Consider the following 26054-nt stretch of genomic DNA (forward strand, 5'->3'; position numbering starts at 1 on the left):
TTATGTGTGGCACAAGATTGGAGCTACCTTATGTCCCACATACTGTATTTTTACAGTAGTTTAATACTGAAACTCTCATTCTTCATCCAAAATAAAGGATCCCAAAAAACTTGTGGACCCTTTACTCCCACCCTCACTCCACTGCCTGTGTAAGTGTCTCATTCTCTCTCACACCCTCTCTTCTTCTTTTAAAAACTTCAAAGATCGCTGCTGCCCAGCTCGCAACTTCAGTAGCTTAATACTTACTATGAAACTCTTCTTATTTTGAAAAAAAATCAAGGCATAAATAGCCTTGAAATTTTACATAAAAGTACAATTTTAAGGGCACAAGTTTTCCTGAAACAGAAAACAAATTTTTCGCATAACTTTGTCTAATGAATGTATTTATTAGAAGTCATTAGCTATATACTGTTTTGGTTTTGGTCTTTTTCATGAGACTGCCACCAGCAGTACTAATTTTGACCAGGAGGAGGTGAATAGATGTAGAGAAAATCAGAATCCTGTTCAAACATTCCCTTACTTCTAGAACTAAACATTACTACATGAAATGTTCAAATACTTTTTCCCATGTCATTTTCTAGTGGTTCTTGAAAATAGAATGGCCACAATTTTTGTGAAAAACTTGTTCTTGTGAGACCTCGAGCTCAGTTTTGCAAGCTGAAGGGGTCTGTATAGCTAGGATAAACATTGAAATATGAAGATGTTTGCTCAAACTAAATCTAAACTCTGAATATGCTGAAGCGTGGCCCATCACTAATTATGAGAATGGTGCACTCCTATCCATTAGGGACTGGATCGAGACCGCCAACTCATTTCCTAAAGTTCACTGGACAACCTTGAAATAGGTACGTTTTGGGGGCACTAATGATCTCCACTAGCTTGGTTTGGCAATGAAAGGCTCCTTATCTCACAACCAATCTCTGAGTCGACTGATCTGCAGCAACAAAAATACTGTATGGACAGTTTTAGAGTGATGAACATCTGGAGTATTCATCATCAATTGGAAATGCATTACTCATACATTACCCCTCTTCTGACCACACAGTTTATTCAAGATTGAGCTATTTCCTAATTCTCTGTAACCTATTCCCAGAAAATTGAGCCACTTACAGTAAATTACTATAATTGAGTCGGAGCATCGTGCTTATTTATTATTTATATAGTGCTAGAAATGCACTAGGTGCTTCACTGTCAAACAATAAGACAAGACCCTTGTTCCAGAGAGTGTTACAAGCGATTGGCCAGATTGTGTTGGGTCCTTTGCAGATGAGTATGGGAGGGAAGGGGAGGCAGCAGAGACCTTTTCTTTCATTTTGTGTCCCTGCACAGCAGCAAGGCACAATTCCAGTCCTTATGTGTTGAGAGTGCAAGGACTGATTGAGGTTGGTCCTGACAACTGATATTGAGGAGACTACTTGGGGAGTAAGCTACTGCTCTCTCTGAGTAAGAGTGGCAGAATCAGACCCTTAGCTTCATTCCCTGAACTGATCTATGCTACAACTATCAGCTCAACTGAGGTAATACATTAACAAAACTAGTTAGATTACATAAGGGAAACTGGGGAAGTGATTATTTTTTAAAAACCCTCAAAGGTTAATGAAACTGCTGTCTCAGCACCTTGTAATCAGTAGGAATCAGAATTAGAATGCAGATAATCCATTACACTGAATGTATTTCTTAATAGTAACTACCATACCTACACCATGACACGGCATCACTCTGCCTTTGAACCATTCAGGAGACAAGTCTCTTGCTATAGTATCACACAGCCTGATCCATCACACTTTGAGATGAGATGCTTGAAGAATACCAATTTATGCATTTTGGGGATCACTTAAAAATTATTTGCAAGCCAAAGCACACGTTTTCTGAATGCAAGACTTTTTAATGGATTTTCCAAAGTAATAACTGTAAGTGAAGCCAAAGACTCAGACATAGCCTTAAAAAGTTGATGTCTACTTACATTAACTTAATCTGGACTAAGCATTTGCTGACCTAATAGATATTATACACTCCATAAATAAAGTACAAGTGAAAGCATGATAAGTCTTCTAGAAGATACTCAGTCACTTGCAGAATTTAGACAGGTAGATGGAATGATAGAAAAAAATCTTCCAAATATATAAAAACTAATGAAGAAAACAAGACATCTAATACAGCCAAATTAAGTAGCAGCAGGGTAGAAACAACAAGTCAGCCACCTTTCAAGAAATTAATGCAATTAGCTTTCACAGAGAGACTCTGAAAACAAAAAGTTTTAAAGCAGACATCTTAAAAATATAAATTACTACATTCTTCTTCATAGGTTGAAAAAAATAACTAACCAAATTATTCATTAAAGTTTACCACAGCAGGAACTACAGAGAAAAATTAAACATGCCACCATAAAATATAGATGCACAGTACAGCACAGCAGGCATAAGATGAATGAGTCATTTTGAAAAACTATCTATATGCAGTAAATACATTGAGAAATAAGGAAGCCTCTTATGGAAATTGCAAAGTTAAAAAAAATAGATTGGACAAGTTAAAAATGACACTGACTGCTGAAATCCTTACTGCTTTAATCATGTCCTATTTCAATAAGTGAAATTCCTTCCTTTGTTCTTCCTAAAACTTAATTCTAAACGTCATGGGGTCCAAAATGATCTCTTGCTTTGGATCCAAGTTATTTCTCTCCTGTGTTACCTTCACAGGCTCTGAATCTGAAATCTGAATCCAGATAAAAATTGCCTTTCTGGTTTTCGAACTCCCTCCACCCTCCTTCTCTAACTTTGTTCTCTTGTCCTTATTCTCTTATCTTTGCCCTCTCCCCATCCCCTCCCTGTGATTCTCCACACTTTTGATTTGCTCTTTCAAATTTGTAGTACCTTACCTATTTGGATCTCTCTCTGATCCACCAACTTTATTTTATTTTTTTAAGTCTCAGGGTAAAACTTGCTTTCTCTGTAAGTTTTATGCTTCATCTCTTCAACATTTTGTGTCACTGTGTTCTGAGTATATTCTGTTCTACACAGATTCCTTTACATCACTCCTCACCCCAGGAAATGAGTACCTTCCAGATGTGCACTAAGGTGGTTCTATCCTGTGTGGTTCATTCTCTCTCTGTCTCACCTCAGGGGGAAAATTCTCTGTGTAGTGTGGTGGGCTGTTTTTATAAATGTTATGTACACGGTGGGATGTGTTTATATTACAGAAGACAAGCTCATAGAAGTGCATTTTGCCCTTGGTGTTAATGATGGGATGGTTTGTGGTTGTTCTTAGTTCCTGTGAGAGTTCACTCCAAGGTCTTGGACCAGTGTTTGAGAAAGCTGTCTCCTACATAGACAAACTTTACTCTTGTGATGGACAATTCCGCTGGGTGTGAGGAGCAAAGTTATTAATCATGGTTATATATAAACTATAATATAATTCATTGTACAGATGCAAATTATTAGTCTCAATGCTACTGGAACACACTCTTACATGCCATGGAATGCATTTTCTAGAGAAAATGTGCCCTTATGCCTCCATTTTAGAGAAAGACGGGGAGAGAGAGACTTGGAGTAGTATTAGAACAGCTGTGTTAGAGACCAAGCTGGCAAAACCAATAACAGCCTTTTCAGAGATGAACATGTGACTCTGGGTAAGAAGAACAAACACAAAAGTAGGTACTGCAGTTGTAATTCCTCAATTAACACTCACTCCTGGTCTTAAAAATTATTTAAATGGAGTTTAAAACCTCTCTGTGAAAGGTCTATGAAACTTCAAAGAACTTCCAGAGAATAATTTGTGGAGCTTTTCATCCCTCTCAAAGCAGATGAGGCACCTATAAGGATAATTCTTATACATCCATCTCCCCACATACATGTTTTATTGTTTTTTAATATATAGTGTATACACACTATACACACACCCCCAATAGTAAAATTACTACAGAATATATGTAATACAAATTGTACATGCCTCACCTGAGTAACCACATAATCTTATTACTGTAACTATGCTTTCTCAACCCATCCTCTCACTATTCCAACTTGTACATCAGATTGTAAACTCTTCGGGACAACAATCTTGTTTTTCTACTTGTTTTGAAAAGTGTTTAGCATATTTTGGGGACCTGTAAAAATAGTAAGATATAATAAAAATTTCAGGCAATCCCCCACAGAATTTTGAGGCAATGTTATCTATTTAAAAATAACTATCCTTATTCTTTTGTAAGGCATTCACCATATTGTACCATAAAGATAGAATATTCTGCAAATTCATTTGGTAATGTTCCCTCTTGAAACTATCATTGTAGTGAATATTTGCATAAGAGCACTATCCATTCCTATATTCCAGCAGAGCAGTAGCTTGGCTGTGGTTAAGGCTGAGTATTGCTTCTTGTCTAAAAGACAATTATCTGAAGTGCTCTAAAATCCATATGCTTACTGAGATTGTCTTGAAATTTGCTGTGCCTCATACAGGTGTGTGGCCGAAATTTGAGGGCTTCCCAAGATACAATCCACTAAAATGATGTTTACAAAATCACCTGATTCTTACTGGGTTTGTTTGTTTTGGGTTATTTTTGTCTGTGCATAACTGGGGCTCATCCTATGGTTCTAATCCTTCCTAAATGGACCTCAGTTAGTGCATGATACCCACTGCCCCTTTGGGGAAGCAACATCCCTCGGCCAGAACATCCCTCGGCTTCCTGCCTCCCGCATTGGCCTGGGACTGCGAACCGCGGCCAGTGGGAGCCGCGATCGGCCGAACTTGCCGACGCGGCAGATAAACAAACCAGGCCGGCCCGCCAGGGTGCTTACCCTGGCGAGCCGGGAGCCGCAGGTTGCCGACCCCTGTTCTATACTGTCTCTCTCACTATTTGATTAAAGCAGGCCTGGAACCATTGTTAACACTGTTTGTTTAAATTCTTATGCATTGCAAGCTCAAGTCTCTAGAAACAAACTGGTTTTCTAGAGCAAAATATCCTATTTTCTTATTTCACTGCTGTTCCATGATTTATCTTCAGACATTTTTCTTGGTCTCTCATCTTGTGAGCGTGCAATGAAGTTAATAGCTGTGTCCATGGTGAGAGCACCATGGCTGACAGATGGTAGATAAGAACAATTGAATCAGTTAAAGTAAGAGAGAAGTTGGAGGGCAGACAGAGGTCATTAAAATGGCACTTTGCTCAAGACCATAGAAGAGAGGTCATTTTTGCCCTTAAGAAATATATTAAGCTATGGTACAATAATCAAGATCACTAACTGTTCAACAGTTAGTGACTGTCAATAAGATCATGTTTAAATGTATGCATCTCTCCCCCAACATCAGTTTCCACATTAGATTCCAGTTAGGTAGCACTTTTTATCAATATGAGATTAAAATATCTGAACCCAGTGAGCACTACTAGATAGTACATGCTAGATCCCGTGATCTACCTCCTTATAACAGTATTAGTCCATTTTAAGCATAGAGCACACCCCCAAAACAAAAAACAAACAAACAAAACACTCCAGCCATTGACAATTTAAATTAGACCGTGCCATACAAACGTTTGTACAGTACATGCTTAAGGAAAAAAACTGAAGAAAAAAAACTGATGACTGAATAGTAATTAAAGTCCAGTGTTGCTGATAGATACATCTGTTTCATGGTTACATTTTAGTTTGGATAATTATGTCATATTTTTATTTAATTTATATGCAAATTCTTTCTTTCTCCTCCAGATAGTGAGTGGCAACTGAGTTTGACAAAAAAATATTGTATATATCTAGGAAAGTCCAGATCCTAAAAGCTTAATATTTGGGTTCCACTATAAGGGAATTGTTTTTTAATATAGATTATCTCTTTTGAGCCTTTTTAGCTCAATTTCCGTTCCCGCCCACCCCCTCTCCCTCTTCTGCAGTACAAGGTAAGGAAAGGAAAGGTTCATTTTCATTTAGACAAGACTGAAGGTGGATTAATTGGTGAATACAGCTTTTGAACTTTGACTCACAGCTTTATTTATTATACATTAAAAACACAGAAGTAAAAAATACATCACTCAGAGACAGCCAGGTTCATTAGTGGTTATGATCTTTGATACATTGTAAGTATTCAATTATTAGAGCTAAAAAACTGAGAAACTGAATTAAAAAGAATTTTCAGTTGTGCTAAAGTGAGTGCAGATGGCTACTCTTAAGATTAGATCCAATTCTGCAATCTTTACTTGTGAAATTCGTGTAATTTTATCAGTCAGTCCTCCCTGTTGCCATCCTCGGTTCTCAGGAGCTAGAGAAATCTGCATTAGGTCTTCTCAGACCTAACAGATGCTCTGCAATTAGTCATACCTATGGATGCAGAGAAGGAAAATGTACCTGCTTTAAAAACTGATTTCCACAATACCAAGATGTTTCTATCCCATATATGCAGGTGAAGTGTTCTTAATCTGTCAGCTCACTGTTGCTTTAACATTTCCTCTTCTCCACACACACACCCTCACGCTGCCCTTGTGCCTGGGCTCAGGTGGAGCAAATTAACCTGACCTAGTTCAAAACAGATTTCTAAATAGAACTCAAAAATGAAACCTGTCTCCATGTGCAAAATGCACTGTCATGTCCATCAATCCTTTCCAGAAGGATTGATTGGCTAAAATATTGCTAAGAGGCATGTGGGCAACAGATGAAGGTGTCTAGAAGCGAGAGATTCTATTTATTCCCCAGTCATGGCAACAGAAAAAGAGAAACGAAGTGAATAAACAGGGCATGGTTAAGATAAGATCAAATTCAGTCTCTCAAATAGAAATCTACCCCAATATTAATTTGACAAAATTATGCAATCCTGTAAACCAACACCACGGCAGACCCACAGTTCACCAACTGGAACACATGGTTTCTGGGAGTATTCTATGCTTAATTGACATGCCATGACAACTAGCACTCCAGACCAATAAGTTAAATATGTTTTGACTCACCTTCACATTGACATGATACATGCATGCACTTTGTTGTCACTGAGATTTTATGTAAAACTCTCACTCCCACACCTGAGGAAGTTCAAGGTGAAATCAAGGTGGTCCTCTGAATGGATTTGATGTAGTGGAAGCTGATGACATGCAACACTGTTGGGCAAAGCCGATATATATGCTCAGAGCAGCAGGTCTGAGCATATATATCAAGCTGTCTGACTCTCACTGATTAGGGAGAAAGAGAAGTCCCCAGGCCCTTGTAAGCCACATCTAGAAAGAGGAGGGGAGCCCATACTTTGAGGCAAGTAAAGAAGTGGTATTTTTAAGCACTTTTAATTGACATCCTATTAAACGTTTCTTAATTTACATGCTGCCATTTAAAACAGAGCAAGTATTTTAAAAAAAGCAGCTGAACACATCAGAAGTAAAAACATATTGTATGTGGGAAGTACCAGTCAGGTGGTACAGATGCACTGCCTGGTGTCACCTAGGAATCTGAGCACAACATAGACAAGCTGCCAGGATATGCAGAGGTTGGCATATAAACATAAAGAGCTAGACCCACAGAAAGATTAGAAAACTTTGATTTGGGGCTAGCAATGTAAAAACTGGAAAAAAGCTCTGAAAAGGCAGTTCTAATGACCACCGCGTAGGGTCCCCAGTAACACTGCTGGCACCCCTGACCAAAGGGGATGTATATGGCCAGGGTACCTCCCCACAATCTCCTGCACTGCTCTGACCTTCCCCTTTTCCTTAGAAGCAGCACAATCAAGGAGAATGGTGAGCCTGGTGTCCCCTCCCCACTGCAGGGAGCAGTGCAGGTAAGAGGAGCTCTTGAGCCCCCTCTGTTGGTCTGGTGGAACAGCCTTGGGGAGGAAATGGTGGGCAATGGGGGATATTTGTAAGGGAGTGGGACAGAAGTAGGGGAGGACATAGGTAGGATCACTTTCCTTCCCCTCCAAGTATGTGACTGCAGAGGAATGTGGTACACAACTTTGCCGCCTTTTGGATCTTCTCTGTCAGCATTTCTGAGCTCACAAAGAACAAAGGTCCCTTTGACGATGACCTCATACATCAAGGGAAACTAGAAAAAATTACATTTTTGGAAACCTTGTTCTTCAAAGCTCTAGCCAAGTTTCCAAAACTTTGTGTCTGGATGATCCTTACACTAATAAAGGTCATTGTCAGGGGTGTGCTGAGTCCCTGGAAGCTGTGGAAGAGTATAGCCCTAAAATATAAGAGTTTCCAAAGGGAAAGAGCCCACACCCTGTATCCACCCAACTCTTTCCCACCCTCATATTCCCTAGCCAACAACACAATAGTTTAATGAACCTGAACATTTTATGAGCGGTTGATGTTACTGAAGTCTGAGTATCAGGAACCTCTAGACAACCTATGGCATGCACGCCGAACACGGCACACAAGCTGATTTTCAGTGGCACTCACACGGCCGGGGTCCTGGCCACCGGTCCGGGGGGCTCTGCATTTTAATTTAATTTTAAATGAAGCTTCTTAAACATTTTAAAAACCTTATTTATTTTACAGACAACAACAGTTTAGTTATATATTATAGACTTATAGAAAGAGACCTTCTAAAATGTTAAAATGTATTACCGGCACATGAAACCTTAAATTAGAGTGAATAAATGAAGACTCAGCACACCACTTCTGAAAGGTTGCCGACCCCTGCTCTAGACCAAACAACCCAGTGATTTGCTGTCTTTTGATCACACTCAGTTCCATCAGAAAATAAATAGTTGAGAAACACAATTATCCTAACTGCTTACTAGAGTCTTTCATCTTTCTTCTATTTAATTAATGCTAATTTCCTTGTGCATACTTCTAAAGTAAAATCAGAGTCTGCATGTGGATTTTAAAGCACTTTACAATATTAAGTCTTAAACGTGGGCAAAACTTCCCAAAAGAAGCCCCTGCAATATAGAGGCAGGGAACAACTAAAGTCTCCAAAGATAGGGCTCAAACTCATAGTGCTTGAGGTTCAGTGGTTACAGCATGTCATGCTGAGCCATCCAATTACTGCAATAAGCAGCTCCTTGCAGCCCCCTCTGCATGAACTGTGCCCTTGTCTTGTTGCACATGTGCATTTTACTCTCTGGTTCATCAGTTAGGCTCAACCCAACCTAGAATTCTAAATCTAACCCTCAAGTGCCTTTGAAATATTGCTTCCCCAAAGGGGCAGTGGGTATCATGCACTAACTGAGGTCCATTTAGGAAGGATTAGAACCATAGGATGAGCCCCAGTTATGCACAGACAAAAATAACCCAAAACAAACAAACCCAGTAAGAATCAGGTGATTTTGTAAACATCATTTTAGTGGATTGTATCTTGGGAAGCCCTCAAATTTCGGCCACACACCTGTATGAGGCACAGCAAATTTCAAGACAATCTCAGTAAGCATATGGATTTTAGAGCACTTCAGATAATTGTCTTTTAGACAAGAAGCAATACTCAGCCTTAACCACAGCCAAGCTACTGCTCTGCTGGAATATAGGAATGGATAGTGCTCTTATGCAAATATTCACTACAATGATAGTTTCAAGAGGGAACATTACCAAATGAATTTGAAGAATATTCTATCTTTATGGTACAATATGGTGAATGCCTTACAGAAGAATAAGGATGAGGAGTCCTTGTGGCATCTTAGAGACTAACAAATGTATTTGAGCATAAGCTTTCATGGGCTAAAACTCACTTCATCAGATGCCTGGAGTGGAAAATACAGCAGACAGATATAAATACACAGCACATGAAAAGAGTTGACTTATGAAGTGGGGGGTTAGTGCTAACAAGCCAATTCAATTAAGGTGGAAGTGGCCTATTCTCAAGAGATGAAAAGAGATGAGCCATAAAGACTGGGAATGGATCATTCACTACAAAAAGAAAGATGAGATTAATTTACACTTTACTTTCTGTTCTAAGTGGGTGGGGAGCTGCATTATCATGATGTTATTGCTTGGAATCTAATGCTCAGGGACATCTTAGTGAAAAATCCTGAGCCAAGGTTTATTAGTTTCTCTGCTGGAACAACATAGCGTTACAATGAAAGTCAGTATTTTCCTACTGTTGAAAAAATTGATACCCAAGATACCATAGTTATTCTCTAGTCTATGGGGGTCAATAGTGGTATCTTATATAGCTCTGTGTGGTAATTGCTGGCAAGAGTTGACATAACTTGTGCAGCTTGTTCAGTCTCTCTTTACACCATGAGTGCTAATTTTGTAGTTGCTGTTGCTAACTACCAATACATCCTATAATGTAAATAATAGAGCTACATGGTATAGAAATTCATGCTCCACATGGTGCTAGCTGATAAGATAGTGCTTGTGAAAATTACATATAAAAAAGCTAGAGCTTGAAGTACTAAAACCTTTAAATTGGTGGACAGATCCACAGATCAGCAAGACCGTGGTTCAAAGGTGCTGATCAGTGGTATGACAGTGTGGTGCACTATTGTTTGATTGCTCTCTTACACTCACTTTTACCCTCCAAAAATGCCTGAGATGAATATTACATGAAATCGGGTCTTCTTTTACTATTTCCTCCAGCCAGGAACTGAAGTACCATGAAGACTCAAAATCTCACATTATTTTGGCCAGAAAATGGCTACCTGATACATTAAGAAGGTAGTGAAAAACCTAACACAAAGACAAATAACCCCTAAATAGAAGATCCTAGATCCAGCAAGGGATTACTTGCTTTTAAGAAACAATATATACTATGTACTGAACTAAAGAAATACAGAAAGGTCTAGATTTTCCGTATTGGCTCAGTGAAGTCCGAGGCTTCATTGGTTGAGTAAAGTCAAATCATAGTGATGATAAGAATGGCCTGAGCAGAAGGAAAATTGATTGTTTTTAATATCACAAATTTAAATTGCTTTGGCATGTACAATTATAACTTATGAAACTTCTGCTGGTTACATGAACTATCCTGTACTGTTTTGGTTTAGGAATAAAGATGTCCGTTCAGCAGAGTAAACTGTGTGAGTCTGAGGTGACTGACAACCATAATAAATCTACCCTTCTGATTGCCTCTGAGGAAGAGGATTGGAAGTATTCCTGGATGAACCAGGTGAATATAATGATGAGTCTTTGAAAAATAGCCAAATGCAGAGTCAGTAAACTGTGCAATAGCAGAGTATTGTGCATCTGCCAAGTAGTGTATTGACATTCGAGCAGACTTAATTAATTAACAGAGTCTTGTCCCCTGCCCGTCCCTGCAATCTGGTGGTTGAACTCATGGAGTGTGTGCACATCCTGAGCATTATTTCAGCCAAGAATTGAAATGGGATGTTTGTGGTTTATAGGCTGCAATTCTATCAGGTGAGCCAAAATGGAATTTCCTTCTTGTCCATATATGGAAGAGCAGTGCTGTTGAATTTAAGTCAGATTAAAAGTATGCTAGTCTTTAATGCATAGTAAATTTAGAAATGAGTGAGAAAATGCAGACTTAGTTTTTAACATTTACCTAGCACATAGACACACAGCGTATATTGTTTTGGAAAGCACTTGGAGTCTTTGCCTCAAAGAACTTAATAGTCTAAGGGCTTGATTTTTGCAAACTATATTTATGTTGTGTAGCATTTATTTCACATATGAGCTCAGTGGAAGCATTTGAATGAGTAAGGAGAGCTCAATGTGTAATTAAGGATTGCAGAATTAATATATGTATTAACATAATATAAAGTGACAACACTGGTAGTAGTTAGGAGGAAAGAGGATTAGGACAAAAAATATATGGTCATGTGGCCAATGGGAAGAGTAATGCAGGTGTCAGGAAGATTTAAAAAATCACAGTGATCTATTTTCAAATATGTAAGGTCTGTGTTTTTTTAAAAAATGACCATTGCTTAGAAGTTAAATGACCATTGTGGAGAAGCTAAATGAATTCTTTGCATTGGTCTTCACTGCAGAGAATGTGAGGGAGATTCTCACATTTGAGCCATTCTTTGTAGATTACAAATCTGAAGAACTGTCCCAGATTGAGGTGTCAATACAGTAGGTTTTGGAACAAATTGATAAATTAAAGAGTAATAAGTCACCAGGACCAGATGGTATTCGCCCAAGAGTTCTGAAGGAACTCAAATGTGAAACTGCAAAACTACTAACTGAGGTATGTAATCTATCATTTAAATCAATTTCTGTACCAGATGACTGGTGGATAGCTAATGTGACACCAATTTTTAAAAAAGGCTCCAGGGGCAATCCTGGCAATTACAAGCTGGCAAGCCTAACTTCAGTACCAGGCAAATTGATTGATTGAAACTATAGTAAGAACAAAATAATCAGACACATAGATAAACATAATTTATTGAGGAAATGTCAACACGGCTTTTGTAAAGAGAAATCGTGCCTCACCAATCGACTAAAATTCTTTGAGGGGGGTCAACAAGCATGTGGACAAGGGGGATATAGTGTCCTTAGATTTTCAGAAAGCCTTTGACAAGGTCCCTCACCAAAAGCTCTTAAGTAAAGTAAGCAGTCATGGGATAAGAGGGAAGGTCCTCTCATGGATCAGAAACTGGTTAAAAGATAGGAAACAAAGGGTAGGAATAAATGGTCAGTTTTCAGAATGGAGAAGAGTAAATAGTGGTGTCCCTCCGGGATCTGTACTGGGACCAGTGCTGTTCAACATATTGATAAATGATCTAGAAAAAGGAGTAAACAGTGAGGTGGCAAAATTTGCAGATGGTACAAAACTACTCAAGAGAGTTAAGTCCAAAGCAGACTGTGAAGAGTTACAAAGGGTTCTCTCAAAACTGGGTGACTGGGCAGCAAAATGGCAGATGAAATTAAATGTTGATAAATGCAAAGTAGTGCATATTAGAAAACATAATTCCAACTATACATACAAAATGATGGTGTCTAAATTAGCTGTTACTACTCAAGAAAGAGATCTTGGAGGCACTGTGGATAGTTCTCTGAAAATATCTGCTCAATGTGCAATGGCAGTGAAAAACAAACAATGTTAGGAACCATTAGGAAAGGGATAGCAAATAAGACAGTAAATATCATAATGCCACTATATAAAGCCATGATATGCCCACACCTTGATTATTGCACAAAGTTCTGGTCACCCTATCTCAAAAAAGATATAGTAGCAATGGAAAAGATACAGAGAAGGGCAACAAAAATGATTAAGATTAGGACTATTCACCTTGGAAAAGAGATGATTAAGGGGGGATATGATACAGATCTATAAAATCATAAATGGTGTGGAGAAAGTGGATACGTGTTATTTATCCCTTCCCATAACACAAGAACTAGGGAATACCCAATGAAATTAATAGGCAGCAGGTTTTAAATAAATTAAAGGCAGTACTTCAGACAACGCACAATTACCCTGTGGAACTCATTGTCAAGGGATGCTGTGAAGGCCAAAACTATAACTGGATTCAAAAAAGAATTAGCTAAGGTCATGGAGGATGGGTCCATCAATGGCTATTAGCTGAGATGGTCAGGGATGTAATCCCATGCTCTGGCTATCTGAGCCTCTGGCTGCCAGAAGCTGGGACTGAATGATAGGGGATGAATCACTTGATTGGTGTGTTCCATTCTCTGAAGCATCTGGCATTGGCCACTGTCAGAAGAGAGAATAATGGGCTAAATGGACCATTGGTCTGACCCAGTATGGCCATTCTTATATTCTTATACTTTTGGTTGATTCAATTTTTGGAACACAGTATAAGATGCCTGAAAGCAGGCCTGCTGCTATGAAAATGAAACCGTTTAAGAGGGTATTGCTGTATGAAAGGGCAAAAGTGATGGATGACAATGATATTTAAAAAAAAATTCTAGAAGAGCAGGCCTTTAAGTACAAATGCAGAATGAAAATAGGCCACCTCTAATAGGTTTTTACTTAAATGTTCCACCAGCACAGTGAGAACATTCAGTTTTGATAGGCTGGTAATAAAAATGACAAACAGTTTGAAATACAGAAAATAACATTTTTGGAACAGAGTAAAAAAGAGTAACTAAAAGCTATGTCTAAAATCTCAACATTCTGGTACTTGACAGCCCAAGCCAACGGAAGATGTAATTACCCAAGGAGTGAAATAGATTGTATTTAATGAAATATTGTACTCTAAAATTAAAAAGGAAGATATCTTGTTACTCACACTGGGATTATGCTTCCTGAAAGTTCTGATCACCTGTCCTTTGAAAATCAGACACATTTAATGTGCCTCAGGTTGAGCACACAGAAATTAAGATTCTCAAAATCACTAGTCACTTTTCAAAAGTTAGACCTCCTGGCTTGTCTACCTATCCAGTCCTGCACCTCACCCTGTCTCTCTGTCATATCCTCCTAGATGTCTCACCAGAGTCTGAAGCTTTAATGTGGTCAAACTGAGTTACTTATTTTCTTTCCCAAGACCTCTCCATTCCCCACATTCTGTGTCACAGTTGTTAACACCACAATTCCTCTTGTTTGCTTAGGTTTGTAACCTTTGTCAACATTTATTCCTTGCCTCACACACCCAAGCCGTATCCAAATCCTCATGTTTCTTCCTCCAAAATCTTGCTTCGATCAGTCCACTTCTTTCTATCCCTACTGCTAATATTCTTATCCTTCAGATCTTGATCATTTCAGCCTCCTCCTTTTGCTCTCTTCTCTCATCCCTCCCTGACTCACACTACTCCCTCTCAGACTCAAAAAGCTACCTCTGAGTGTCCCTAGCCTCTGTTTGTCAGAAGCTGGGAATGGGCGATGGGGGATAGATCACCTGATGATTGCCTGTTCTGTTCATTCCCTCTGGGGCACCGGGTATTGGCCACTGTCGGTAGACAGGATACTGGGCTAGATGGACCTTTGGTCTGACCCAGTATGGCTGTACTTATGTTATGAGTTCAGTTTCCCTGCCCATTGGTCTCACCATATCCCCACTCTTTAAATCTTTCCATTGGCTTCTCGGATCCACTGCATCCGATTATCATTTCTGCTTTTCTCTTTTCACATCCCTCTTCCCACACTCTCAATTCTGCCAACAGTGTCTGGCTAACTACCCACATCTCTGCTCCTCCCACAATCATTTCCGTGCATTCTTTCATGTCTCTCCATGAGCTGGCCCACATAAGACTGTTTTGTATTTCTACAGTACATTTACAAGAAACTGTTTGATTATGGCTAGATTGTGTGTACCTGGAAATAATCTCTTCCTGCCCCCAACCATTTAGCTACTTGGTTACTTTACTTCCATTGTACTAGAGACGGCCACAACACAAAGTTTCTGTTTTGCAGAAAAATTTGACATCTCCAAATTTTGTTTTGTTCTGTTTCATTCTGGCTTGAGCCGGGGCTTCCCGGATCCTAGCTCCATGACAGGGAGGCAGAATCCCCAATAGCCCCAGGGTTTGCAGGCTTCCTGCTATGGAGGTGGGAACTAGATTCTGAGATTCTCCCAGTTGGCCTAACTGGCTTCCTGAGTTGTCTAACTCTTAGGGCAGCTGGCTTCCCATGCTGCAAGAATCAGGCAATCTGGGGCGCCCACTGGCCTGGCAGACTGGGAAGCTCTGGGGTCCTGACTGTAAGGCTGTTCTTCAGGCAGGCTGCTGAGAAGCTGGGTGAACGCACAGGAAACCAGGCAGATAAGTTTTGAGACCAGCCTGTGTTCCACTGGAAGATTCGTTGAAAACAACACATGTCTATGAAATGTTTTGCTTTCAATGAGTCTGTGTTTTCTGACCGGAAATCGTGCTTTCAGAAAATTTCTGACCAGTTGAAAATGAGCCTGTTTTTGCTATGTAGAATACATTCTCTTTGGAGCAGAAGTCATGCAAGAAGTTTGGAGAGCACCGAGCATATTAGAAATAATAACCCTAAACTGTTACATGGTGGTGTTGTGTACTGTTATTCATACGTGTTGTAACTCCATTGTTGTCAATGACGTTATACCTGAATGTATATATGGCCCAGCATAATTAACTAACTGAGATTTAGCTGGGACCCAGGACTAATACTCATATTCTTGTAGAAAATGCCATTGGATATTTAACCATAAGTGGTTTAGCATCTTGATTTTTACATCTCATCTGAAAATGTTCCTTAATACCGTAGAGCTCGATTCTACTCCCATTGAAGTCAGCAGAAAGATTCCCATTTATATTAGTAGGATTGGGATTAGGCCCAGAGCCGGCGTTAGTATGATAGTGACGGGGACAGTATTTGCTGCATCCCTCTCATGCAAGAGCTGACCAGGCCAAGCCTTGCTTAGCTTATGAGATGTGACATCTAGTAGCTCAGAGAAGTAGAGCTAAAGATTGTCAGTTCACGTTCTCCATTTCTCTATATTAAATGGCTCCATGCCACAATATTTCACAATAGAAGTATGGTAACAATATTAAAAATAAAATACCCAGTATTAAAATACTTTAGAAATCCAAATGAGCTTGATTTTACAAAAGTTTTGACACATTTTAGGAGTAAAGGAAGAGATTAGGACATTCAGGGTGGGGAACATGAGAGGTGGAGTGGTCCAGTGGACAGGACCCTCTGCTGCTGCCCTACTCTATGACCTTGGGCAAGTTACTTCACCTCTCTGTGCCACTGTTTCTCTCGTCTTTCTTGTCGATTTAGATTAACATATTTTTGGGCAGAGTCTGTCTTGTATTACATGTTAGTACAATGCCTAACATAATGAAGTCCTTTATCTTTGTTGGGCTATTTTAATAGAGATGATAAATGAGACTTGCATGTACTGGTTACGGTATATACCATTCAACCATGCTGAGTAGGTTTTAGCATGTCTCATATCTTAACTAGGCAATGCCTTGGCTTGACATAATTTGTGGGTTATAGTCTTGCCTCCTGTGTTTGGTTTGTAATCTGTTTAGTTCAGGGCAGAAAACTTTTTGAATATAAATAACTTTACCAGCCCTCTAAGTCACTGATACATTTGCAGGGTATGAGCTTTTCAGTAAAATACGAGGGTTTGGATGTATTGAGTGCTTTCAATTTAACTATCTAACATGAGGTAGGATGGAGGGGTCACGAGAGTCCCTAATGGATACACTAACTCATTACTGAAGTAAGAAGCAAGCAAGTTATTGGAGGCACCTGGAATGACCGCTGGTTGTCTTCCTGAAAATAAACCAAATCACAATTTGTCCTGTCCAGTTATATACATGGATTACTTTGTAAAACCTGGGGTGGATTCTAGGGTAGCACCCTGTTATATCATTCTCCACAAACCTATCATCCACGTTGCTAACAAATATAGAGATCTGGCATATGACTCATTTATTTCTGGAAATGTTTTCTCAGCATACACAGATGGTGTTTACAGAGCCTATATAAGTGGTGGCCTTTTGGAGATTTGCAGTGTCAAAGACTTGGCATAGACAGTGCTCTCTCTACTGTACTGGCAGAGGGCAAACATCCTTACTCATCTGGTTTAGAGGCATTTATAGAATGCTCCGGTCTGAAACCACTTACTATCCTTTTGTCTGTTTTAACACCTAACCCATCCTTTATGTGGAATGCAGAACTCTTTTGTCAATATAGCTTCCTTCAGCTGCTGTCATGGCAACAAGTTGCATCTTTGCTGAAATGTAGCTAAACTATAATTTGGACACCAAGTGAAGCAATACATTGCTAAAATCTAAAGTGGTCCAACTGTGCTCTTCAATCAAATTCTATGTTATTAACAATTAGATTCTGCTTTCACACCTAGGCAACCTCACTGAAGTTAATCATGGTTGCCTAAGTGTATGTGAAAACAGCCAGAGTCATAAAGGATGTTACAAAAGGAAAAGCACATAACTTATGAGGAGAGGCTGAGGGAACTGGGATTGTATAGTCTGCAGAAGAGAAGAATGAGGGGGGATTTGATAGCTGCTTTCAACTAACTGAAAGGGGGCTCCAAAGAGGATGGATCTAGACTCTTCTTGGTGGTACCAGATGACAGAACAAGGAGCAATGGTCTCAAGTTTCAGTGGCAGAGGTTTAGGTTGGATATTAGGGAAAACTTTTCCACTAGGAAGGTGGGGAAGCACTGGAATGGGTTACCTAGGGAGGTGGTGGAATCTCCTTCCTTAGAGGTTTTTAAGGTCAGACTTGATGAAGCCCTGTCTGGGATGATTTAGTTGGGGATTGGTCCTGCTGTGAGCAGGGGGTTGGACTAGATGACCTCCTGAGGTCCCTTCCAACCCTGATATTCTATGATTCTATGAAAGGAACGTTTATTTCCTACGGGAAGTATTGACTTTGTAAGTCCCCAGATTTTAACTTGTCACTGCATGTTCTATTGTATATGATGAATAGGGTTCAGCAAACTGGAGTGTCCAAATCCCGGCTGTAAGCATGTATTGCCAATCCAGTATTAATTTCACTTCTATAAGGCTACAGAAGAAGGTAATGATGACAAAGGTTCCAAAGCTGAGAGAGTGCATGGTATTGGAAACTTTTCCTTGGGAACATTACTGGAATTTCAAAGTTTTTTTTCCCCCCTTGGACTTAAAAATACAAGTTTAAAATGTATCATGTTTTAAAATCGTGATTTATTCCTGCGTGTGCATTTCTTATTGAGTGGGCCTTTTCCACAGAGCATTATTTAAAAAGACAAGTAAGTTCGAGGATGAGGTTTATCCTACTTAGAATCAATTCCAGGAGAATGCAGAGTCATAGCTACAGTTTTCTATATAAAGCAGTACAGGAGGATATTGCGTTTTCTTTAGCTGGGGGAAAACAATTTGCTGTTACAAGCCAAACTTCATTCATTTCAATGTGGTTAACAAAATGCTAGCTTGTCTCTGCAAACATAAATTTAGCACAAAGTGGGGAAAGGTGCTAAAGGGGAACTGCAGATAAAAAAGTGAATTCCAATTGGAGGGAGAGTTTGGTTACCTTTTGGCCACATGACCAGATGGTGCTGTTTATTTCTTATGTGAAGATGATGTAGGTTTGGAAAGGTACAGAATACTGACAGTATCTAGTTAGCATTGAAGATGGCCCATGCTATGTTTTTTTAATCAGCTAACTCAGGAATAGGCGGTTACTGCATCATGTATGGAGAAATGGATAACATTAAATGAAGGAGATGGAAACAAAGGTGAAGGATAAAAGAATAGTCAAGCACTTTTATTTCCTACTACTCCCTACCACATTTGGTCAAACCTTAGGTCAGTTCCTTCAAACTGCATATGTAGATCTTCCAGTCCCTTCAGTGGGAGATCTGCACATTGTGCATGATCCAAATCCCATTGACGTCAACGTCCCATCAAGGATGTGGTAGGCATATGAATCTACAGATCCTCACTCTTTGGAGCACAGGATAATTATAGAAGCTGTGTTCTGCCCCACTGACAAATTAGTAGGACCAAATCCTCAAGACCTATGTTGCTGGTCTAAAAGCATTTGTCCTTTAATGAGATTTTCCTTATATAAAGATAATCTTGCTCTTCTCCATAAACAACAGCTTAGAGAGTATTTTGCTGTTTATTATGGAGAGTTGCCAGCTCCAATTGTCTCTGACGCTACCAATTAACATTAGAACAGTGATTGTCTCATAATTACAGTAGGAAGAGAATGAATGATTGGGGGAAATGAAAGATGGAGTTTTGAGAAAACAGTGTATTGTTTCATTTTCAAAACGGCATGAAACAAAAGTATTAACATACCTGTCACAGTCCAGTCATTTTATATAAAATGCATTTAAAATTTGCTGTCAAAATTATTATAACTTGTTTCCTTGACTTGTCTTTTTTTAAGAACAAGATTTTTGTAATCATGACATGTTTTGTTATGGAATTCAGTATATCAGTTTTCTGAATACTCGTCACATCTTAAAGAAATTTTATCTCAACAGTTTTCCTCCCCTAAATGAATGATTTAACAATCAAGTTACTGGATCTTGATATTATGACAATCACACTGCTACCCCCCATTATGGTTAGTGCTTTTAATGCATTCTATTTAACAGTCCATTGCCAACAAGCCAATTGTAAGCATTGCACGAAGAGACTGGTAGCAATGAGCTTTTCTTTATTCTAATTATATGCTCTCCCTGAAGGCAGCCCATTTCCAGCAATGGAGGGAATGTTTGAAATGATCATATGTGCAATGAAGAAAATATAAACCTTTCAGTTTTAATTTCCTTTTTATGTTTTTCTTTTTTATGATGTTTTTCCATCGCAATTAAAGAACTGGAATTGAAAAGCCTACAAGTTAAAACAAACGTCTCACACACATACTGTGACATTACTCCTATTATCCTTTCCCTGTAAATGTTTGGACTCCTCCGTGGAAATGTTTTGTGAGTGAAATAGGCTAATTCCTTGCAACTGTGAGGACTGAAGGATTTGGCCTTAATTGCATAACTAATGTCTCCTGCTTAAAATAAGTGCAATGACAAGCTTGGGTTGTTGGTGACTGGCAAGATCAAGAAAATCCACATATCCCTCATGGCCCTTAAAATTAAATAGCTAGCAAGGATACCCACTTCCAGATAGTAAAAAAAAAAAAAAAAAAAAAAAGACGCGATTATCAATGCAGAATACTTAGGCTTTCATATTTTTATATTTTCTAACCTATTGAAGTAGATTATGGGTTAAATTATAGCTAGTCTTCTGTGGGTTTGGTAGAAGAGAAAACCATAAAAATAACCCATTCTCATTACAATTATGCAGGAAGAAACAGGATACTAATGTTGGGTCCCCTCTAAGAGGGGAGTTTCAATATTGCCAACAATGCCTAGAAGGGATGATTCCAGTTGGGGAGGGCATGACCCTCCTTTAGATGCTATTGTGCTTTGTCAGGGGAACATTAAGACAGAGCATCAACATATCTCTCAAGTATACCTCATTTGAGTGACAGGCCTCATTTCAGTCCCAAAGTTCCCTAGATACCACATACATTTCACGTCTTCTCTATTTTATTGATGAAAATTATCTGCATCTAAAATAAACCATCAAGAAACTGAGGTTATAGGAAGACATTCCCATGAAAGTTAAGAATCTTGCATCATTTCCAGTTTCCTGCATGAATGATGTTTTTGCATTCCTCATTTTGGGTCCTTTTCACACATTTGGACCTTGTTGAGTTAAAAGGCAGGAGCACAGGCAATACCTTTGCAAGACCACATGTTCGTTATGTTTCCTTGTGTCATAATATCTCTCTCTCCATTATCACAGGTCACACAGGCTATATACATTGCTCCATTACATCACTCCAACGAGCTCTCCACATTTCTCTAAGCCATACGTTAACCATACAAATGGGTAATGATCCTAGAACTTTGATTCCATAGTGAAGAATATGTCCAAAGAAACTTGCAACACAGAGATGAAATTATATACTGCTGCTTGAGTGCCAGGTCAAAGGATGGGTGCAATAAGGGACGAGAGTATCGTGAAGAATGCTGGTGAATTTCTACAAATTTCATCCAAGAAGAAACAAATGACATGAGTAAATAGAGAGTCAATAAAATCAAAGATGACTTCAAGTCCTGAGAAGAATATTGAACTTCAGGGTAATGCATGTGCTCTTTTTGCAGGTGTAAGTGGAAAAGGAGAATGAAATCTGGTATGCTCGTGCCATCCATCTATAATGTCAATGGCCAGCCACTTGTTTCCTCTCACTGTCTGACTCCATCCCACGCACAATTCCCAGCTCAAGACCCTCCTTTGTGCTACATATAATACTGCACCTACTGAACATTCTGTGACTATATGTTAAAAAAATCAGCTATGGGTATTATGGCAACGATGTTGACAATAATAACTCAGGAGTTACCAAAGCATTTAATTTTATTTTCAATAAGAATATTGTATAGGCCGTATCTGTTAACATAAAAGCAATACAGGATGCATGGTTATTATTGACGTTAAGTACTGGGATTTTGTCCAAACTGATTTTACAGTGATGGATTGGTAAACCAGACTACGTAGTACATTTCTTCTTTCTTTTAATTAACTGGTGAGGTCACATGCTGTGAATGCAATAAGGGCCAGTGCTGTAAAACAGCAAGTGATTTGATTGCTGCCAGGGTATCCATATAAGGAAAGAATGCAGGTGTGTGAAATGCACATAGGGCCTGATCCAAAGCCTATTGAAGTCTTCCATTGATTTAATTGGGTTTGGATCAGGCACTCATATGCTATGAAATCCTGACACCACTGAAGTCAATATCAAGCTCTCAGTGGTGCTGAATTTCACTATATCACCAGTCCTACGAACACTTAATCACGTCCATGACTTTACTTATGTGAGTAGTCCCATTAACTTTAATGGGTCTACTCATGTAGACCCATTATATTGCCCGTATGCTTAAATGACTGCAGGATTGGGGCCCAAGGTGATAGGCAGAAACTACCAGTACTGGCTCTATAACAAAACTTCTCACGGACACTAGTATTTTGATGATGCTGTTTTTGTGAATTTGAGGGTGGTCAGCTAACAATGCCTTTTGTTACAAATATGGTGACGTTCGAGCTTTGGTGAAACAGGAAGCTCTTTTTCCTTATCCAAGGAACAAAATCAACTTTTTGTGGCTAATTGAGTACTTCTGGCTGCAAAACCTGTTTGTTCTTGAGGGGAGGAAGGACCCTAACCTAAAATGCAAACAATACTTCTACCTAGGAAGGCATTGCTGTTTCAAAAATTCACAAAAGTTTTTCTTTCTTTCGAAAGGAGCTATGTCAGTCTTCCCTGTGCATTTGATAGAAATTTCTATGTTGGTGTTATAATCCACAAAGAGAATATTATAGAGACTATGAGAAATCATAATCTGTTTTTGAACCGGTGTCCATTCTCAATGCTGAGACTGTTTTTGTCCAGGATTTTCAAAATAATGGAGTTAGTCTCAAACGTAGGTCCTTATCAGATTAGAATTTTGAGAAGCATTGAATTGGTTTTTCCCCCCCCATTTCCTACTGTTTCTTGCCCAATGCTTTTGTTAGGTACAGTAAAGATTTTTCTCTCATTGTCATGGAGTATATTTTCTAATTAATAAATCTCATTCTTTACCTACATACACAATCCTACCCAAAATAAATTGAGGCCAACAGTAATGGCATCAATTAACAAGGCAATCAGGTATTTTGGAAGGTCCAGGGTTGTGCTCATTGGACATATTTTGTGCAATGGGATTAATCTAGGGTTGCACAAAGTGAAAGGGATTCATTGACCATCAATCAGGAATCCATAAGAACATGTCATGAGGTCATAAAAATGCAAAGGGAGTGGTCCAATGAATCCAGAGATTTAACCAGCATAGACAGAGGAGAGTTTTCAATCCTTCAATGGCATTTTTCCATGCAGATCTAGGATTGTCTAACTTCTCCATACATTTCCATTTTCTCAGTATAGGAGGTTTAGTATAAAAGATCACTGAGCAACAGTCCATGAAGACTGAACGATGGACTCCTGCAAGGCTCCATTCTAGCTCCAGCACTTTTCAACCTATATACCAGCGATATTCCACCAATGTCCTCCCGCAAGTTCACGTACGCAGATGACATCACGCTGGCTACTCAGTCTTCCTCAGTTGAAACCTCAGAAAAGGTTCTAGAACAGGATCCAAAAGCACTAGAAACCTATTTCAAGCCAAATGCCTGAAAAACAGTGGTCTCAGCTTTCCATTTGAGTAATACCCAGGTCAAGAAGAAATTAAACATCAATTTTTGTGGGTCACTGTTGATGCACGATCATAATCTGTGTTGCCTGGGGATAACCCTGGATCACACCATTGCCACCTTGAACAAACAAAAAGGAAAATGAAGGCTAGGGTCAACTGAAGGGTTAAAATCCATGTGCATTTTATATAACAACCTGGTATATGGATTGTGCCATCTCTTTATAAAGTATAAAAGAGTTTTACCATTCTGTGTTGAGTTTCTCTGGACTTCATTTTGGCACCCCTTCATTATTTATGTGCTGCCCTTAGGTTGACTATTCACAGTTTAAATGTCCGTATACTGATGACATGTCAGTATCTGATACTCCCTGCTGACTCTAGTAATGGCATATCTGCTTTTCCTTAGAGAATAGCCAAAGTGGAAGATTGTATGTCCTATAGCATCTAGAAACAGAAAATTGATTTTAACAGAGTTCCCCGTCGCTTAGATACTTTAATGTGGTGGATTTTTAAAATCTCTTATGTACAAACTTACTCTCTTCCACATAGGGTGCTAAAATTGGGCTGTGCTAGAAAAAATGTTTACCTGGCAACCAAGCTGTGGCATCACTATATTCTTACAGTTCTTTAAAAACAAACTGGAAGTAGTATCTAATGGGACAAAATATTTAATTTGGCATTATCACCCAAGTGATGGGGGGAAAAGAGGGTTACCTTTTAATAATGCTATTATTTATTACACGGATGATAGTACTGTATATAGAGGCCGCATTGCGCTAAATGTGCTAAATGTCATACAAATACATAGTAAGAAACTGTCTGTAGCTAAAAGGGTTTACAATTTAAATAGACACAGAATATGAGAAGATTTTCCCCCCAATTTTACCAATAGTGAATGGAGGCACATAGGGCCAGATAGACAAAGGAAGTCAGGAGTTGCAATGCCTAACTTTCAGGCAACTAAAAAATCACTGGAACAACAATGGGATCCACAAACCCTGAGTTAGCTGCTTAGGCTCCCTGTACAATGAATGGAGAGAGATAGGCACCTAAGAATGGGATCCAAATAAAAGGTAGCACAGGAGGTGGGGAGCTGCCTAAACTAACCAATGGGAGATGTCAATGAGAAAGGTGTGTCCTAAGCCCTGTCCCTCTCATGAAGTTAGGTGCCTAAGGGCTTGTCTAAGTTGCTTTACAGTTTGGACTACAAAGTGCTGTGCTGTGACTCCCCCATGTGGATGCTGCAGGAGTGAACTAAAAGATTCCCATTTTGCGTTAGTGTAATCCTAGCTCGAAAGGATCACATTAATGCAAACTAGGACCCTCTTAGTTTGTGTCCACAGCGTCCACACAGGTGAGTTACAGCGCAGCACTTTGGTGCACACTCTTATTTATACCCCTGTAGTCTGAACTGGGGTGGGGGGACGGGGCAGTATAGACATGGCTTTAGTCTAGGCTGCAGGGAGGCACCCATCTCTGCTTGCAATCCACAGCAGGGAACCCCTCCCCTAGAGTTAGGCATTTTAGCTGTTATGAAAGCCAGAAGAGGTGGTGGTGGTAAATAGTTACTGGAGACGGGGGACTGGAAGCTGGGTGGTCCAGCTCTCAACTTGAGTGCCTTAGATGCCGGGCAATTGAAGTATTAATCCAAAGTGGAACAGCTTTAACAGGAGAGATTGAAGCACCCATGCACTAGAATAGCCAGTAGTCCATTGATTAGAACTCTTTTCTCAGAGGAGGGAATTGACCCTGGATCTCCCATATCCCAGCTGATTGCTCTAACCATTAGGCTAAAAGTTATAAAGCAGGCACCCCTTCCTCTTTGGGATCTTGAATGGGGACTGATCCAGTAGGTGTGATCAAAGCAAACTTGTTGGATCAGGCCTCACAGGCACGATAGGAAGGGGAATGCCCGCTTTCCCTGGTTTAAGGATTGCATTGGGGCTCATGTTTCTGGGCACCTAGAATGAGCCAGCAATGCACGTGTGCAGAGGCAGAAATTTAGGTGCTTAGGGAAATTTTACTGTAAAACTTTAGGCACTGAGTGAGTTTGGGGACCTACAGGGTTAGGCAGCAGCCACGCGAAGGTTTTGTGGATCACATAGATGCCTAAAACTGGAATGTAAGCACCTACATCTGGGGTGAGGAATCTAAGTATCTTTGTGGATTTGAGCTCTAGAGACTTGTACAAGGTCACTCATGAAGTCCATGGTAGATCTGGCAAATGAACCTACACCTCCTGAGTTCTGCCACCACTGCCCTGGACTCAAGACCGTAATAGCAGCAAAGCATGTATTTTGTCAGCTTCTTGAGAAAGTATATTTTTATATCTAACTCAAGGAAAAATGTCACTATTCCTATGTCTGAGTTCCCCTGAGGACTCTGGGATGGAGAATGGTGTAGAATTCCATTCTCATGGTTTTGTATGGTAACCAGTATTTACTTTCCTCATTAAAATTTTATGATCCAGAGTGAATCCCTTTGCCATGTTACCCAAGAGTCTGCGGTGAAACATATAGAACTTGATTCAAAATCAATGAGACTCTTTC

General features: G+C 39.4%; 1 long non-coding RNA gene across 6 annotated transcripts in view; it reads left to right on the forward strand.

Moving 5' to 3' along the window:
* LOC123370776 overlaps positions 1 to 23615 on the forward strand; it is a 101949-nt gene extending 78334 nt beyond the window's left edge. For all 6 annotated transcript variants that reach the window (XR_006579538.1, XR_006579540.1, XR_006579539.1 and 3 more), the window contains 2 exons: positions 10885 to 11006; positions 21062 to 23615. This is a non-coding gene — a long non-coding RNA (uncharacterized LOC123370776). The remainder of the gene's footprint in view (positions 1 to 10884; positions 11007 to 21061) is intronic.
* The last annotated feature ends 2439 nt before the right edge of the window (positions 23616 to 26054 follow it).

Source organism: Mauremys mutica, chromosome 5 (genome assembly GCF_020497125.1).
Source record: "Mauremys mutica isolate MM-2020 ecotype Southern chromosome 5, ASM2049712v1, whole genome shotgun sequence".
Lineage (NCBI taxonomy): Eukaryota > Metazoa > Chordata > Testudines > Geoemydidae > Mauremys > Mauremys mutica.